Raw genomic sequence first — 18,850 nt, forward strand, 5'->3', positions numbered from 1 at the left:
ACTTCAGCTTCACCTGCAACTAACAATGCTATAAGAGGGGCTGAGCAAAGCGGTAACATAGCCAAACAACGGTTTGCTAGGAATGGTGGGTTAGAGGCTTGACATGGAAATATGGGAGGCATGATAAAGCAAGTGGTAGGTATCGCGACATACTAAAAGAGCAAACAACTAGCAAGAAAAGATAGAAGTGATTTCGAGGGTATGGTCATCTTGCCTGAGATCCCGCAAGGAAGAAGAGCGAGTCCATGAAGAAGACAAACGGATGTAGTCGAACGGATCCTCACAAACGCGACGTTATCGGAACTAACCCGAAGAAGCAACACTGGAAAGAAGCAAACAACATAGTAAACAACCATCACATCAACATGGCATGATGCACAACCAAGTATGATGCATGTCCGGTTTAAAGAAGCATGGCATGGCAAAGTGCACAAGCAATCCTACAAATTAAGTGGAGCTCAATATGCAACTCCGTTGCATATTGACGAAACACCACGTCAATTGTTTAGTTCTCTCTCGTTTATGTACCCAACAATATTAAATGTTTTTAGCATGGCAATGGGTGAAGCTAATGAAAACTACCCATCTAGGCAAGTTTAAATAAAGCCGGAACAACGAACAACAATTTCGGTAAATCCCCATATGCATATATTAGATTTGGTACTGTTCTGCCCTAAAGCATCTTTTATAGTTGTTAAACATGCAAGAAAAGTGCACCATGTTAAACTAGGCATTTTTCTACCCCATTTACATATAAAGTTTATTTAAAACCGAGCTACGGTTAATTAGTTATGAATTAAATCATTTTAGCATGGCAATAAGCAAAATATAAGCAAACATCAGTTTAAACATTTTAAACATGCATGAAAGTTGGATATTATGAATCTAGAAAAAATTCTAAGCAAGTTTCATATATTAAGTTTTTACATGTGATGCATGGTTTGTGAGTTATTAAATGCATGAATCTTAGGGGGTTTCCTGCAAAACTGCTCTCTCTGGAATAAAAGATAAATTAGCAGACAGGAAAAAAACATGCACTGGGCTGAATCTGGGATGAACTGGGCTGCACAAGAGCATGCGCAAGAGAGAATATCTCGTCCAGGGCGATGGATAGCATGAGGACGCTCACCCTGGGCCTAACGGGCCTGCTGAAGACGGGCAGGGGTCGTGGCCGGTTGGGATGGATCGGGCCAGACCGGTTCGTGCGAGCCAGCAGGATCGAGCGGGTTCGGCTGGCCCGACCGATTGACGTGTTCAGGGCAGAGGAGGCCTGGTCAACGGAGCGACCTGCAGCGACTGCAACTCCCGCTCGCTGCAGACAAGATGCAGCGCGGCGAGGGACTTGGTGGCTTGGCGAGGTAACGGCATGGAGAAGCAGGGAGCGGAGAAGATGGACGGATCCGAGGCTGAGGCAACGAGATCCGGCGACGCGGGCCTCAGGGAAGCAGGGACGCCAGACTTGGCGCGATTCCGGCAAAGGAGAAGCAGAGGAGGGCTCCCGCGGGCGACGCGTCCTTGTCCTCGTGAAGCAAAACGACGGCGGCGGAATTGGCGCGTTCTCCGGCGAGGGCGACGCAGCTTGAGGTGGGGAAGACCTAGAACGGGACGAAGCCGACGGATCCGAGGCGGAGGTCGCGGTTCCCGGCGAGGACGCGGCTTTGGGCGAGGCAGAGGAAGCAGGTCCGGGCGGCGAGGTTCTCGCTCGATGCCTTAAGGGCGTGGACGAGGACGGCTGTGGGAGGCGAGGCACTGGAAGGAACTCCGGCGAGGAGCGGGCAGACGGCGGCAGAACCGGGGTGGCGGTTCCGGTGGAGCTCAACTCCGGCGAGCTACTGCTCGTTGTCGGCCGGATGGAGACGGGTCGAGGGCGGCAGGGCTCCTGCTTGAACGGGGTGAGAGAGACAGAGAGGTTAGAGAGAGAAAGTGGGAAAGAGAGGACGAGGGGCATGGGCAAGGACGAACCGGAGGCACGGGAGCTTGGCTCCATGGAAGTTCTCGAGAGGGAGGGGATCCAGACGCGCTTTGCTGTGGTTGGGCGGCGACGGAAAACGAGGGAGGCACGGGAGGATGGTGGTTGGCTGTGGGTGATCCCGATGGGGATTGAGCGGGTGGCGGCGCGATGGGACATCTCCCTAGGGTCTAGGGTTGGACGATATATATACATATGAATTTAGGTTAGGGGCTACCTCGTCCCTCCGATCGCAATCGGACGATCGTGAATAAACAGCTAGGGAGTCCAAATAAAAAACGGAGATGTTTTGTAGATATTTGGGGATGATCCGGACCCAACGGTGATGACTGCCCGGGTCGGGTCCGGGACAACTTTTGGGCGCGCGCGTGAGGAGGGTCGCGAGCTGACAAGAGAGGTTAGGTAGGGCCTGGTAGTGAGTAGTGTATTGTGTAGACGGTCTAGGGAGGAAAGAAAGGGAAATCCCGGTAGCAGTTTTCGGAGACCTAAAACATCCGACGATTTGACCGACTATACTGCCGCTATAGTTATTCGTTGGGGCATCAAACGAACTCCGAATGCAATGAAACTTGGCAGGCGACCTACTAACAACATAACAACACCGCATGCCCACTTTCAAGCCATTCCGAGAACATTTTCTGGCCACTTATAAAATAATATTTCGGACATGCCGTGGGCGCGTGCAAGTGTGTGTGGGCTCAGAATGGACAATGGAAGGAACGGGGAGACCGGGACGGATGCAAGTTTTGAAAACATGCGGATGCAATGCGGATGATGACATGATAAGATGCAACACGCAAGCAAATGACAAGGCAACAACAACGAATAACTGGAAGACACCTGGCGCATCAGTCTCGGGGCCTTACAATTGCCTCTTGGGCTAATGATGAACAGTACAAGAGGAAGAACAGCCTCCTGAGGTCGAGGTGTTCTTGTGTTTGGTGAGTTTGTGTGTGTGAGGATCGGAATCAGCTGCCGGCTTGTGATGGTGTCGATCCCCTGCCCCTCATGGTGGTGGCTAGTTCTACTTATATACGCCCTTGTCCTCTCCCCAAATATTGAGCGGGAAGGGAGCCAACAACGGCCAATTCGAAAGGGGACAGCTAGTACAAGCTATCCTGACAAAAGGTGGTCTTCGCCTGCAAAAGGCTCTGGAGATGACGTCGTCTTGGGCTCCATGGTGACCTCCTTCTTGCCGTCCTTCTGGTCCTGGTCTCATTGCACCAATATGGAAATCTTTGCTTGATGCCTTGGTACTCCGCGCCTACGCTTGCCCCCTTAGCACCAAAGAGGAAACAAGGATGCTGCATGCGCTGGCGCCCGCCTGGCCTCGATCGTCATGGCTCACGTCACAAGGAGCCTCGTGAGGTTTGCCTTGCCTTAATCTCTCCGCCCCTCCTGAGCCTGCTTGGCGAGGCCGCTCTTGAGGAGGTCTTGCTTCGTCCGCCCCGCGAGGCTCGACCCCTCGCAAGGGTCTTGAATGTCTTGTCGATGAAGATGGGCCGTACGAACCTGCCAGCCAGCCACGCCGTGGGCCGCAGGCAGGCAAGTCTGGGGACCCCCGTTCCCAGAACGCTGACACCTTTGTCATCAGTATGTTACTTGCCCGAGATTTGATCGTCGGTATCTCAATACCTAGTTCAATCTCGTTACCGGCAAGTCCCTTTACTCGTTCTGTAATGCATCATCCCACAACTAACTCATTAGTTACAATGCTTGCAAGGCTTATAGTGATGTGCATTATCGAGAGGGCCCAGAGATACCTCTCCGACAATCGGAGTGACAAATCCTAATCTCGAAATACACCAACTCAACAAGTACCTTCGGAGACACCTATAGAGCACCTTTATAATCACCCAGTTACGTTGTGACGTTTGGTAGCACACAAAGTGTTCCTCCGGTAAATGGGAGTTGCATAATCTCATAGCCATATGAACATGTATAAGTCATGAAGAAAGCAATAGCAACATACTAAAATTATCAAGTGCTAAGCTAACGGAATGGGTCAAGTCAATCACATCATTTTCCTAATCAAATGACAACTCATGTCTATGGCTAGGAAACATAACCATCTTTGATCAACGAGCTAGTCAAGTAGAGGCATACTAGTGACACTCTGTTTGTCTATGTATTCACACATGTATTATGTTTCCGGTTAATACAATTCTAGCATGAATAATAAACATTTATCATGATATAAGGAAATAAATAATAACTTTATTATTGCCTCTAGGGCATATTTCCTTCAGTCTCCAACAAGCAAGAACCCTTTCTTTGCCTGATCCATTTTGAACTTCTTCAGAACTTTGTCAAGGTATGTGCTTTGTGAAAGTCCAATTAAGCGTCTTGATCTATCTCTATAGATCTTGATGCCCAATATGTAAGCAGCTTCACCGAGGTCTTTCATTGAAAAACTTTTATTCAAGTATCCTTTTATGCTATCCAGAAATTCTATATCATTTACAATCAACAATATGTCATCCACATATAATATTAGAAATGCTACAGAGCTCCCACTCACTTTCTTGTAAATGCAGGCTTCTCCAAAAGTCTGTATCACACCATATGCTTTGATCACACTATTAAAATGTTTATTCCAACTCCGAGAGGCTTGCACCAGTCCATAAATGGATCGCTGGATCTTGCACACTTTGTTAGCACCTTTTGGATCGATAAAACCTTCAGGTTGCATCATATACAACTCTTCTTCCAGAAATCCATTCAGGAATGCAGTCTTTACATCCATTTGCCAAATTTCATAATCATAAAATGCGGCAATAGCTAACATGATTCGGACAAACTTAAGCATGCTACGGGTGAGAAGGTCTCATCGTAGTCAACTCCTTGAACTTGTCGAAAACCTTTTGCAACAAGTCGAGCTTTGTAGACAGTAATATTACCATCAACGTTTGTCTTCTTCTGAAAGATCCATTTATTATCGATGGCTTGCCGATCATCGGGCAAGTCAACCAAAGTCCACATTTTGTTCTCATACATGGATCCCATCTCGGATTTCATGGCCTCAAGCCATTTTGCGGAATCTGGGCTCATCATCGCTTCCTCATAGTTCGTAGGTTCGTCATGGTCTAGAAACATGACCTCCAAAACAGGATTACCGTACCACTCTGGTGCGGATCTTACTCTGGTCGACCTACGAGGTTCGGTAGTAACTTGATATGAAGTTTCATGATCCTCATCATTAGCTTCCTCACTAATTGGTGTAGGTGTCATAGGAACTGGTTTCTGTGATGAACTACTTTCCAATAAGGGAGCAGGTACAGTTACCTCATCAAGTTCTACTTTCCTCCCACTCACTTCTTTCGAGAGAAACTCCTTCTCTAGAAAGGATCCATTCTTAGCAACAAAAGTTTTGCCTTCGGATCTGTGATAGAAGGTGTACCCAACAGTCTCCTTTGGGTATCCTATGAAGACACATTTCTCCGATTTGGGTTCGAGCTTATCAGGTTGAAGCTTTTTCACATAAGCATCACAGCCCCAAACTTTAAGAAACGACAATTTTGGTTTCTTGCCAAACCATAGTTCATAAGGCGTCGTCTCAATGGATTTTGATGGTGCCCTATTTAACGTGAATGCAGCCGTCTCTAAAGCATAACCCCAAAATGATAGTGGTAAATCAGTAAGAGACATCATAGATCGCACCATATCTAGTAAAGTACGATTATGACGTTTGGACACACCATTACGCTATGGTGTTCCGGGTGGCGTGAGTTGCGAAACTATTCCGCATTGTTTCAAATGTAGACCAAACTCGTAACTTAAATATTCTCCTCCACAATCAGATCGTAGAAACTTTATTTTCTTGTTACGATGATTTTCCACTTCACTCTGAAATTCTTTGAACTTTTCAAATGTTTCATACTTATGTTTCATTAAGTAGATATACCCATATCTGCTCAAATCATCTGTGAAGGTGAGAAAATAACGATACCCGCCGCGAGCCTCAATATTCATCGGACCACATACATCAGTATGTATGATTTCCAACAAATCTGTTGATCGCTCCATAGTTCCGGAGAACGGAGTTTTAGTCATCTTGCCCATAAGGCATGGTTCGCAAGTACCAAGTGATTCCAAAAGTCCATCAGTATGGAGTTTCTTCATGCGCTTTATATCAATATGACCCAAACGGCAGTGCCACAAATAAGTTGCACTATCATTATCAACTCTGCATCTTTTGGCTTCAACATTATGAATATGTGTATCACTACTATCGAGATTCAACAAAAATAGACCACTCTTCAAGGGTGCATGACCATAAAAGATATTACTCATATAAATAGAACAGCCATTATTCTCAGATTTAAATGAATAACCGTCTCGCATCAAACAAGATCTAGATATAACTAGTATAATGCCCGTGCGTTGCCACGGGCTCTTTAAAATTTATAATCAGTATCTTTCATTTATCATCCCCTCATATTGGGTGATTATGGGGTGCTCTAATTAGAAACACAACAATCAAATATTAGGAAATTTCACCGAACGAACAACAACGAATAATACGATATCTATCAAACAAATAAAATGAGGTCATATTTTTGGTCCGTCATGCACTTCTGTTGAAAAGTGCCTATCCCTTTTAGAATCAACCCACTGTTTGCTCGCACGCAAAAAAATACATCTCTAAAGTGGGGAACCGATCGGTGCCAAAAAGAACTCAAACTCCTATCCAATCTCGACTTCGTGCTCTTCCACTTTCATTGATAAAGATGGGACGTCAAGGGTTTCATCATGATGACCTCGAGCAGCCGCCGACATCCCTCCCCACATCTACCCCTACCCCCTGCTGCCGCTTGCACTGTCCTTGCTCCTCGAGGGAGCTAGGGACACAATGTTCTCTAGGATGGGCATGACCAGATCCACGAGGAGGCCACATTCTTCCATGGGAACCCAATCAAGCACACCACCCTCCGCAACCATCCAATCCCGGCCTAACAGAGTCAAGACCCGCCATCGATCCACAAATCCGGCTTGCCGCATCCAGGTTCACTGCAAGTCTGTGACGAGTCTGTAGTCGACATCTTGACTTTGGCTATCCCCACGGAAGAATCATCGGATCCTGCTTACTTTTACCATCACTTCGTCTCTTCCCAAGGCAGCGACACCACCCAGCCAATCACCACCACCGTCCTCTCTAGGATGGCGGCGGCGGCGTCTGCGGTTGCGCCTCGTCCGCAGCCGTGCTGGTGGTGGTCGATGCGAGAGTCGGATGGCGTCGGCCAGAATCAGGCAGGGGCAACAAAGATTTAGAGGAGAGAGAGAATGGAGGCGATGAGCGATGGGAGGAAGGGCCACCGGCGATTGGGGTGGCCTCAGATCCGCCCTCCGTGGCCGCCTATTTCATGGGACGAACACCCGTGCTCATCGTCGGGCTCGCCTTCGGCCGCTGCCTCGCCGACATTCACGACGTAGAGCCCCTTCCTCCGATCCCATTTGCCAGGCAGGCAGCGCCATCCTTCATCGTAGAGAACGAGTCCACACTGAGATCCCAACCAGATCGTGATTGCGCCTCCCCAAACCGCAGCGGCACATCCCACTCCATCAACGACCAACCTATATGAGGTGGAGGGTCAGTGTAGGACGCGAGCGCCGTCACCATGGACGTGGGGGACGCCGTATGTGGGAAGGAGGCGGCGACGGCGTCTGTGTCAGGAAGATCGCACGACGGTGGCGGCGTTTACTCGAGGGGGTCGAGAGGAGCTGCGTTTGGTGCCGGGTGGGTTCTTTGGTGCGTGCGTGGGGCTGGAGATTGTGATAGGTGATCAGGTGAGGGCGTGCCATACCTGGATCGATAGCCTTACCATACCTGGTGGTAATTTAAATTTATTACCATATTCGATATTTCCCGAGTTATGGCCTTACCATACCTGGATTGATGGCCTTTGGGGTAATTTAAATTTATTACCATATAATTACCATATTCAAAATTTCCTGAGTTATGACCTTATCATACCTGGATTGATTTATTACTATACGTGGATTAATTATGATTTATTACTATATGATTTATTACTATACGTGGATAGCCTTACCATACCTAGTGGTAATTTAAATTTATTACCATATTCGATATTTCCCGAGTTATGGCCTTACCATACCTGGATTGATAGCCTTTGGGGTAATTTAAATTTATTACCATATTCGATATTTCCCGATTTATGGCCTTACCATACCTGGATTGATAGCCTTTGGGGTAATTTAAATTTATTATCATATTCAAAATTTCCTGAGTTATGACCTTACCATACCTGGATTGATTTATTACTATACGTGGATTAATTATGATTTATTACTATATGATTTATTACTATACGTGGATAGCCTTACCATACCTGGTGGTAATTTAAATTTATTACCATATTCGATATTTCCCGAGTTATGGCCTTACCATATCTGGATTGATAGCCTTTGGGGTAATTTAAATTTATTACCATATAATTGCCATATTCAAAATTTCCTGAGTTATGACCTTACCATACTTGGATTGATTTATTACTATACGTGGATTAATTATGATTGATTACCATAAATACGTTGGGTATTGCCGGTCAGACGAGAAAAGAGAAAAACCGGTGGGAGGGGCTGGTGGGAGGTGGGACGAAGAAAAACCGGTTGAAAATAAACCGGTTGAAAGTGGGGGGGACTATTCAACCAATTCGTCCATTAGGAGTAGAGATGTTCATGCTTAACGCTAGCACCAAATAACAATTATTTAGGTCTAAAACTAATCCCGAAGGTAGATGCAGAGGTAGCGTGCCAACGGCGATCACATCGACTTTGGAACCATTTCCCACGCGCATCGTCACCTCGTCCTTAGCCAGTCTTCGCTTAATCCGTAGTCCCTATTTCTAGTTGCAAATATTAGCAACAGAACCAGTATCAAATACCCAGGTGCTACTGCGAGCTCTGGTAAGGTACACATCAATAACATGTATATCACATATACCTTTGTTCACCTTGACATCCTTCTTATCCGCCAAATACTTGGGGCAGTTCCGCTTCCAGTGACCAGTCTTTTGCAGTAGAAGCACTCAGTCTCAGGCTTAGGTCCAGACTTGGGTTTCTTCTCCTGAGCAGCAACTTGTTTGTTGTTCTTCTTGAAGTTCCCCTTCTTCTTCCCTTTGCCCTTTTTCTTGAAACTGGTGGTCTTGTTGACAATCAACACTTGATGCTCCTTCTTGATTTCTACCTCCGCTGCCTTTAGCATTGTGAAGAGCTCGAGAATTTTCTTGTTCATCCCTTGCATATTATAGTTCATCACGAAGCTTTTGTAGCTTGGTGGCAGTGATTGAAGAACTCTATCAATGACACTATCAATAGGAAGATTAACTCCCAGTTGAGTCAAGTGATTATGATACCCAGACATTTTGAGTATATGTTCACTGACAGAACTATTCCCCTCCATCTTGCAGCTATAGAACTTATTGGAGATTTCATATCTCTCAATCCGGGCATTTGCTTGAAATATTAACTTCAACTCCTGGAACATCTCATATGCTCCATGACGTTCAAAACATCGTTGAAGTCCCGGTTCTAAGTCGTAAAGCATGGCACACTGAACTATCGAGCAGTCATCAGCTTTACTCTGCCAGACGTTCTTAACGTCATCAGCAACATCTGCAGCAGGCCTGGCACCCAACGGTGCTTCCAGGACGTAATTCTTCTATGAAGCAATGAGGATAATCCTCAAGTTACGGACCCAGTCCGTGTAATTGCTACCATCATCTTTCAACTTTGCTTTCTCAAGGAACGCATTAAAATTCAACGGAACAGCAGCACGGGCCATCTATCTACAATCAACATAGACAAGCAAAATACTATCAGGTACTAAGTTCATGATAAATTTAAGTTCAATTAATCATATTACTTAAGAACTCCCACTTATATAGACATCCCTCTAATCATCTAAGTGATCACGTGATCCAAATCAACTAAACCATGTCCGATCATCACGTGAGATGGAGTAGTTTTCAATGGTGAACATCACTATGTTGATCATATCTACTATATGATTCACGCTCGACCTTTCAGTCTCGGTGTTCCGAGGCCATATCTGCATATGCTAGGCCCGTCAAGTTTAACCCGAGTATTCTGCATGTGCAAAACTGGCCTGCGCCCGTTGTAGATGAACGTAGAGCTTATCACACCTGATCATCACCTGGTGTCTCGGCACGATGAACTTTGGCAATGGTGCATACTCAGGGAGAACACTTTTATCTTGAAATTTAGTGAGGGATCATCTTATAATGCTACCATCAATCAAAGCAAAATAAGATGCATAAAATATAAATAGCACATGCAATCAATAGAAGTGATATAATATGGCCATCATCATCTTGTGCTTGTGATCTCCATCTCCGAAGCACCGTCATGATCACCGTCGTCACTGGTGCGACACCTTGATCTCCATCGTAGCATCGTTGTCGTCTCGCCAACTATTGCTTCTACGACTATCGCTACCGCTTAGTGATAAAGTAAAGCAATTACAGGGCGATTGCATTGCATACAATAAAGCGACAACCATATGGCTCCTGCGAGTTGCCGATAACTCCGTTACAAAACATGATCATCTCATACAATAAATATAGCATCACGTCTTGACCATATCACATCACAAATGTAACACCCCGGATATGACTTACCCAATTTGTACTCCAACTCTTGCCGTTTCCGGCCTTAAGTTATTTTATTTTCTCGGGTTCGGGTCTTTGTCTCCGTGTGTTGTTGTCGTTGTCATGCATCTCATATCATGTCATCATGTGCATTGCATTTGCATACGTGTTCATCTCATGCATCCGAGCATTTTCCCCGTTGTCCGTTTTGCGTTCTGGCGCTTCTTCTCCTCCGGTGGTCATTTCTATTTTTCTTTCGTGTGTGGGGATTAAACATTTCCGGATTGGACCGAGACTTTCCAAGCAGCCTTGGTTTACTACCGGTAGACCGCCTGTCAAGTTTCGTACCATTTGGACTTCGTTTGATACTCCAACGGTTAACCGAGGGACCGAAAAGGCCTCGTGTGTGTTGCAGCCCAACACCCCTCCAATTGGCACAAAACCCACCAAAACCTTCTCCATCATCTAGAGCGTCCGATCACGATCGCGTGGCCAAAAACCGCACCTCATTTGGACTCTCCTAGCTCCCTCTATGCCTATATATAGACCCCTTCCCCGAAATTCGGATCCCCTCGTCCGAAACCCTAAAAAATCGTCTCCGCGCCGGCCGGACACGTCCGCCCTGACCGGACGCATCGTCGCGGCCAACCGCCTACCACCACGTGGCGCCGCCGCGCTCCTCCCGCCGCCGGCCCGTCCCGGCCCGAAGCCGGCCCTCCGCCGCTCCCGCCTGGGCCAGAGGCGCCGCCCCGCCGCCCGGCTTCTTCCCCGCGCCCGGCCGCCACTTCGCCGCCCGGCGCCGTCTCCGGCGAACTCTGGCACTGCCCCGCCGCCTCCGCTCCGCCGCGCCGCCCCGGCCTCGTGCCGCCCGCCTCCTCCTCCTGCAGCGGCGAGCGCCGCCATCGGATGCCACCACGCCGCCGCAAGCCTCCGGCGTCGAACCCCCTCACTCCGGCCGCCCCGACAACTCCGGCACCGACCTCCCCGGCGAACCTCGATCCCCGCGCCGCTACAGTAACCGCCCGATCCAGATCTGGATCTCGGGTTGACTTTTTATCCCTAACCCTAATCCATGTGCTCCTGTTCATCATGCTATATCTCCGCATCGTAGCTCCGTTTTTGGCATATAGCATATCAAAATATTCATCTCAGAGAGTACATCATTTCATTCCATTGCATCATTTTCATTTGAGTTCATCTTGATGCCCAAAATGCTGTTAGAAGAGGGCTACTTGAGTTAATTGTCAGATCTACTACTCCATTTAGATATTTTTCTTTTTTGCCATGATTATTGTGTGCATGATATGCCCATGAGCTCTACATATGTTTGGTTAAGGGTTTTGCCATCTTTCCAGAGGTGCAACCCATGTATTTTTGTGATGTGTGTGGTGACTAGCACAAGCTTGCAAAGTGAGGTACTTGGTAATGCTGATTTCAGGGACTTAGCATTTCCACTAAGTCCTTGACCTGTTTATCTCATATTGCCATATGTTCATGTTGTTTCCTAGCGATCCGTGCCTCTTTTGAGGATGATCAGTAAGGATGTTTTGTTAATCTTGTAGTGCTCTATCCATCCATGTCTTTGTTTGCAATTATGGAGCACCCTAGCTTGAGTCAATCGAGCTCTACTTTTGCTACTTCGTGAATCTGGGCAGATTGTCTACTTGTTAGCGATTTTGCCGAGGATGTTGTAGTTGATCCGTGCATGCTATGCTATTGTTCTTGCCATGTCTAGCTTGCATTTTGTGTATTCTTGATGGGTGTATGCTTAGATTGTCATGACTTGCTTCGTAGTGAGTGCATCGAGCTCGTAAACATGCCTACTTGATATCTGTTTTCAGCATGCTCCAGTTTTCGCTAAGTCTGAGATCTGATTATGTTTTTGCCATGTTCACATGCTTGCAATTGTATTTTCTGATCCCTTTTGGCTCAAGGTCACTAAGGGACTTTTGTTAAGCTCTTTGAGTAGCTCCATGCCATGCTTTACTTTGCCATGTTCAGGTCCTGTAGCATGTAGTTTTGCTGCTCCGAAGAGTGCTACCTGATCTGAGATTCCAGACAAGTGTTAATTTCACCAAGTCTGAAATCTGTTTGTCATATGCATTTTTGCCATGCTTGTTTGAACCTGTTAATGGATGAATTGGCCGTAGCTCAGTGCTAGACTTTTGTTAAGCATCATGAATGCATCCCTGCCATGTATTTTGTTGCCATGTTTGGGTGTTGTAGCATGTTCATCTCATTGCATTTAGATGGCTACTTGCTGTAAATCGCAGACCGGTGTCATATTTGAATTGCTTGCCGTTTCCAAACCGTAACTCCGATTCCGATGTTCTTTATATCGTTTTCAAGCGATTTCATCTCATCTTTCCAGTGGCACACTTGGATTTCCAAGTTGAGGCCAGGATCTTGCATTTCCTGTCACATCTTGCATATGCATCCCGCATCGCATCCCGCATAGCATATCATCTTTGCATCATATTGTTTGAGCTTTGCACGTGGTTGATTGTGTTCCATTTTGCTTGTTTGTCTTGTTTGGGTAGAGCCGGGAGACGAGTTCGCTAACGAGGAGCACGTTGAGTTTGCTTTCGAGGATCCAGTCAACTCTGACAACTTTGCAGGCAAGATGATCATACCCTCGAAATCACTACTATCTTTGCTTTTGCTAGATGCTCGCTCTTTTGCTATGCCAATGCTACGATGCCTACCATTTTCTTTCAAGCCTCCCAAATTGCCATGTCAAACCTCTAACCCACCATGTCCTATGCAAACCGTTGATTGGCTATGTTACCGCTTTGCTCAGCCCCTCTTATAGCGTTGCTAGTTGCAGGTGAAGATTGGAGGCCGTTCCTTGTTGGAACCTTTATTTACTTGTTGAGATATCATTATATTATCTTGTTATCTTAATGCATCTATATACTTGGTAAAGGGTGGAAGGCTCGGCCTCTCGCCTAGTATTTTGTTCCACTCTTGCCGCCCTAGTTTCCGTCATATCGGTGTTATGTTCCCGGATTTTGCGTTCCTTACGCGGTTGGGTTATAATGGGAACCCCTTGACAGTCCGCCTTGAATAAAACTCCTCCAGCAATGCCCAACCGTGGTTTTACCATTTTCCACCTAGCCTTTTCCCTTGGGTTTCGCGGACTCAAGGGTCATCTTATTTTAAACCCCCCCGGGCCAGTGCTCCTTTGAGTGTTGGTCCAACCTAGAGAACCATGCGGGGCCGTCCCTTGGCAACTTGGGTTACGTTGGCTCCCGTAGCTTATCTGGTGTGCCCTGAGAACGAGATATGTGCAGCTCCTATCGGGATTTGTCGGCACAGCGGGTGGTGTTACTGGACTTGTTTTACCATTGTCGGAGTTGTCTTGAAGAACCGAGGTACCGAGTCTGATCGGAATGTCTCGGGAGGAGGTCTATTCCTTCGTTGACCGTGAGAGCTTGTCATGGGCTAAGTTGGGACTCCCTTGCAGGGATTTGAACTTTTGAAAGCCGTGCCCGCGGTTATAGGCAGATGGGAATTTGTTAATGTCCGATTGTAGATAACTTGAACCTTAACTTAACTAAAATGAATCAACCGTGTGAGTTACCGTGATGGCCTCTTCTCGGCGGAGTCCGGGAAGTGGACACGGTGTTGGAGTAATGTTTGCGCAGGTTGCTCTCTAGTTTCTCGCTCGTGCTTTGCCTCCTCTTCTCGCTCTCTCTTGAGAACAGGATAGCCACCATATTTGCTAGTCACTTGCTGCAGTTCCACATATACTTTTACCTTGCCTTACCTATGAGCTTAAATAGTCTTGATCGCGAGGGTGCGAGATTGCTGAGTCCCTGTGGCTCACAGGTTACTATTACACCAGATGCAGGGCCTGATGATTCCACTCCAGGTGACGCGCTCGAGCTCAAGTGGGAGTTCAACGAGGACTCTCAGCGATACTATGTTTCCTTTCCTGATGATCAGTAGTGGTGCCCTGTTGGGGGTGATCGGGACCGTGTCGCATGTTGGGTTATCTTTTATTTTGGCGCCGTAGTCGGGCCATGAGTGTTTGGATGATGTAATGTTATTTATGCACTTAATTGACGTGGCGAGTGTAAGCCAACTATGTTATCTCCCCTTTTATTAATAATATTACTTGGGATGTTTCTGATGATTGCCTAGCTTGCGACATATGCCTTCAATGCGATTATGCCTCTAAGTCGTGCCTCGACACGTGGGAGATATAGTCGCATCGAGGGTGTTACAACAACATACCCTACAAAAACAAGTTAGACGTCCTCTACTTTGTTGTTGCAAGTTTTACGTGGCTGCTACAGGCTGAGCAAGAACCGTTCTTACCTACGCATCAAAACCACAATGATAGTTTGTCAAGTTAGTATTGTTTTAACCTTCTCAAGGACCGGGCGTAGCCACACTCGGTTCAACTAAAGTTGGAGAAACTGACACCTGCCAGCCACCTATGTGCAAAGCACGTCGGTAGAACCAGTCTTGCGTAAGCGTACGCGTAATGTCGGTCCGGGCCGCTTCATCCAACAATACCGCCGAACCAAAGTATGACATGCTGGTAAGCAGTATGACTTGTATCGCCCACAACTCACTTGTGGTCTACTCGTGCATATAACATCTACGCATAAAACCTGGCTCGGATGCCACTGTTGGGGAACGTAGTAATTTCAAAAAAATTCCTATGCACATGCAGGATCATGGTGATGCATAGCAACGAGAGGGGAGAGTGTGTCCACGTACCCTCGTAGAACGAACCAAAGTACCAAATGCACGGCACCTCCGAGTTCTGCACATGTTCAACTCAATGACGTCCCGCGACCTCCGATCCAGCACAACTTCACAGGGGAGTTTCGTCAGCACGACGGTGTGGTGATGGTGATGATGATGCTACCGACGCATGGCTTCGCCTAAGCACCGCTACAATATAACCGAGGTGGAATATGGTGGAGGGGGGCACCGCACACGGCTGGAATAGATCAACTGATCAACTTGTGTGTCTAGAGGTGCCCCCTGCCCCCGTATATAAAGGAGTGGAGGAGGGGAGGGCCGACCCTCTCTAGGGCGCGCCATGGGGAGTCCTACTCCAACCGGGAGTAGGATCCCCCCCCCCTTTCCAACTTGGAGTAGGAAAGGGAAGGAAGAGGAAGGAGAGAGGAAGGAAAGGGGGGCCGGCCCCCTCCCAATTCGGATTGGGCTTGGGGGTGCGCCTCCTCCCTTGCTCCTTTCTCCTCCTTTCCACTAAAGCCCAATAAGGCCCATATACCTCCTGGGGGGTTCTGATAACCTCCCGGTGCTCCGGTATATTCCCGATCTCACCCGGAACCATTCCGGTATCCAAATATAGTCGTCCAATATATCGATATTTATGTCTCGGGCATTTTGAGACTCCTCGTCATGTCCATGATCATATCCGGGACTCCGAACTACCTTCGGTACATCAAAAACACAAAAACTCATAATACGATTGTCACCGAACTTTAAGCGTGCGGACCCTACGGGTTCGAGAACTATGTAGACATGAACAAGACTCATCTCCGGTCAATAACCAATAGCGGAACCTGGATTCTCATATTGGTTCCTACATATTCTACGAAGATCTTTATCGGTCAAACCGCATAACAACATACGTTGTTCCCTTTGTCATTGATATGTTACTTGCCCGAGATTCGATTGTCGGTATCTCAATACCTAGTTCAATCTCGTTACCGGCAAGTCTCTTTACTCGTTCCGTAATGCATCATCCCGCAACTAACTCATTAGTTACAATGCTTGCAAGGCTTATAGTGATGTGCATTACCGAGAGGGCCCAGAGATACCTCTCTGACAATCGGAGTGACAAATCCTAATCTCGAAATACACCAACTCAACAGGTACCTTCGGAGACACCTGTAGAGCACCTTTATAATCACCCAGTTACGTTGTGACATTTGGTAGCACACAAAGTGTTCCTCCGGTAAACGGGAGTTGTATAATCTCATAGTCACAGGAACATGTATAAGTCATGAAGAAAGCAATAGCAACATACTAAAACGATCAAGTGCTAAGCTAACGGAATGGGTCAAGTCAAACATCATTCTCCTAATGATGTGATCCCGTTAATCAAATGACAACTCATGTCTATGGCTAGGAAACATAACCATCTTTGATCAACGAGCTAGTCAAGTAGAGGCATACTAGTGACACTCTGTTTGTCTATGTATTCACACATGTATTATATTTCTAGTTAATACAATTCTAGCATGAATAATAAACATTTATCATGATATAAGGAAATAAATAATAACTTTATTATTGCCTCTAGGGCATATTTCCTTCAGAAACCACCTGAAAGTTATCATTTCCGATCGATCTATCCAAGAGTTCGTACTAAAATAACACCAGATGATACACATCAAGCAGCTCTAATGTCACATAGATACTCCAATGTCACCGCGAGTATCCGTGATTTGATTATACGATATGCATTAAACAATTTCAGATTCATAATACTCAATCCAACACAAAGAACCTCAAAGAGTGCCCCAAGATTTCTACTGGAGAAACAAAGACGAGAACGTGCATCAATCCCTATGCATAGATTACCCCAATGCACATCGAGAATCCGTGAGTTGAGTGCCAAAACACATATCAAGTGAATCAATATAATACCCTATTGTCACCACGAATATTCTAGCAAGACATACATCAAGTGTTCTCAAATCCATAAAAGTATTCAATCCGATAAGAACGAAATCTCGAAGGGAAACTCAATTCATCACAACAAGATAGAGAGGGGAAAACACCATATGATCCAACTATATTAACAAAGCTCGCGATATATCAAGATCGTGCCAACTCAAGAACACGAGAGAGAGAGAGAGAGAGATTAAACACATAGCTACTGGTACAAACACTCATCCCTGAGGGTGTACTACTCCCTCCTCATCATGGTGGCCGCCGAGATGATGAAGATGGCCACTGGTGATGATTTCCCCCTCCGGCAGGGTGCCGGAACAGGGTCTAGATTGGCTATTCGTGGCTACAGAGCTTGCGACAGCGGAACTTCCAATCTACGGTTATTTCTAGGGGGTTTTATATTTATAGGATTTTTTGGCATTGGTTTCACGCGAAGATGGGCCTCAGGGGCCCCACCTCCCACCAGGGAGAGCCAGGGGGCTAGCGCGCCCTGGTGTCTACTGGGCAGCAGCCCCCCTCTGGTGGTTCTTTGCTCCATTATTTCTCTTTTCTTTCAAAAAAAATCGTCAAAATGTTTTGCTGCATTTGGAGAACTTTGATTTCTGCACAAAAAATAACACCACGGTAGTTCTGCTGAAAACAGTGTTAGTCCGGGTTAGTTCCATTCAAATCATACAAAAACCATATAAAATTATTGTACACATGGCATGAATACTTCATAAATTATAGATACGTTGGAGACGTATCAGGTGGCAATGGTAAAAAAGGTGCCTTAGTCTTGTCACATCTCTAATGCGCAGCAGGCTATATCATTTCAGTTCGGGACAAACCGGTTTATTATTCAGGAAGAGCCATCATAACCTATCAGACATAAGCTATCATTGTCTCGTAGGCGTAGCTATTAATGTGCATGTTGGTCTTTAGGTCCTATAAAGAGCTTAAAAACATCGGACCCAATCTTTGACTCTTTATTACCTGTTGAATTCCTCTCGCGAATGTTCACTAGAAGGGTCATGGAGCTCGGGAGAATTTAGTTACCCTAGAGGGAGGGGCCCGATCACCCCAAGACTTCCTTGGGCTGCCTGCACTCTGGAGCTCAGGGAGCCTAAGCTCTCGTATCTCTGCCTCCTTGATCTTGAGATATCCAACCAGGCCCATCTTCAGCGTTACCATGTATGCCTCCATGCTGAAAGTGCGTCCTGGGGGTTCAGTTTTTGTGTTTGGCCCATATATTGGAGATAACATGGTAGATAGTCTGGACATACGAACACTCTCGGACGTACGAAAAAGAAACGAGCTTTCATCTGGACCTTACTTATTTGTTTGATTCGTTTATATCTATTGTAGCCCGTAGCAACGCACAGACGTTCTACTACTTGCCTATAGTTCGAATTCTTTTTTCTTAATTTCATGAGAGGATTCCTATTATCAGATCTGGCATGTGATGCTCACTTCGTCACATAGTGGGGATAATGCAGAAGACACTCCATTGTGGGCCACCCAAATTGTAGATTTCACGCTTTGTCTTACAAGGGTTCCTCTTTCGACGATTTATCTTTCTTCGTAGTTTTGTTTGCTTTTG

The sequence above is a fragment of the Triticum aestivum genome, chromosome 5A, assembly GCF_018294505.1.
Source record: "Triticum aestivum cultivar Chinese Spring chromosome 5A, IWGSC CS RefSeq v2.1, whole genome shotgun sequence".
Classification (NCBI taxonomy): Eukaryota; Viridiplantae; Streptophyta; class Magnoliopsida; order Poales; family Poaceae; genus Triticum; species Triticum aestivum.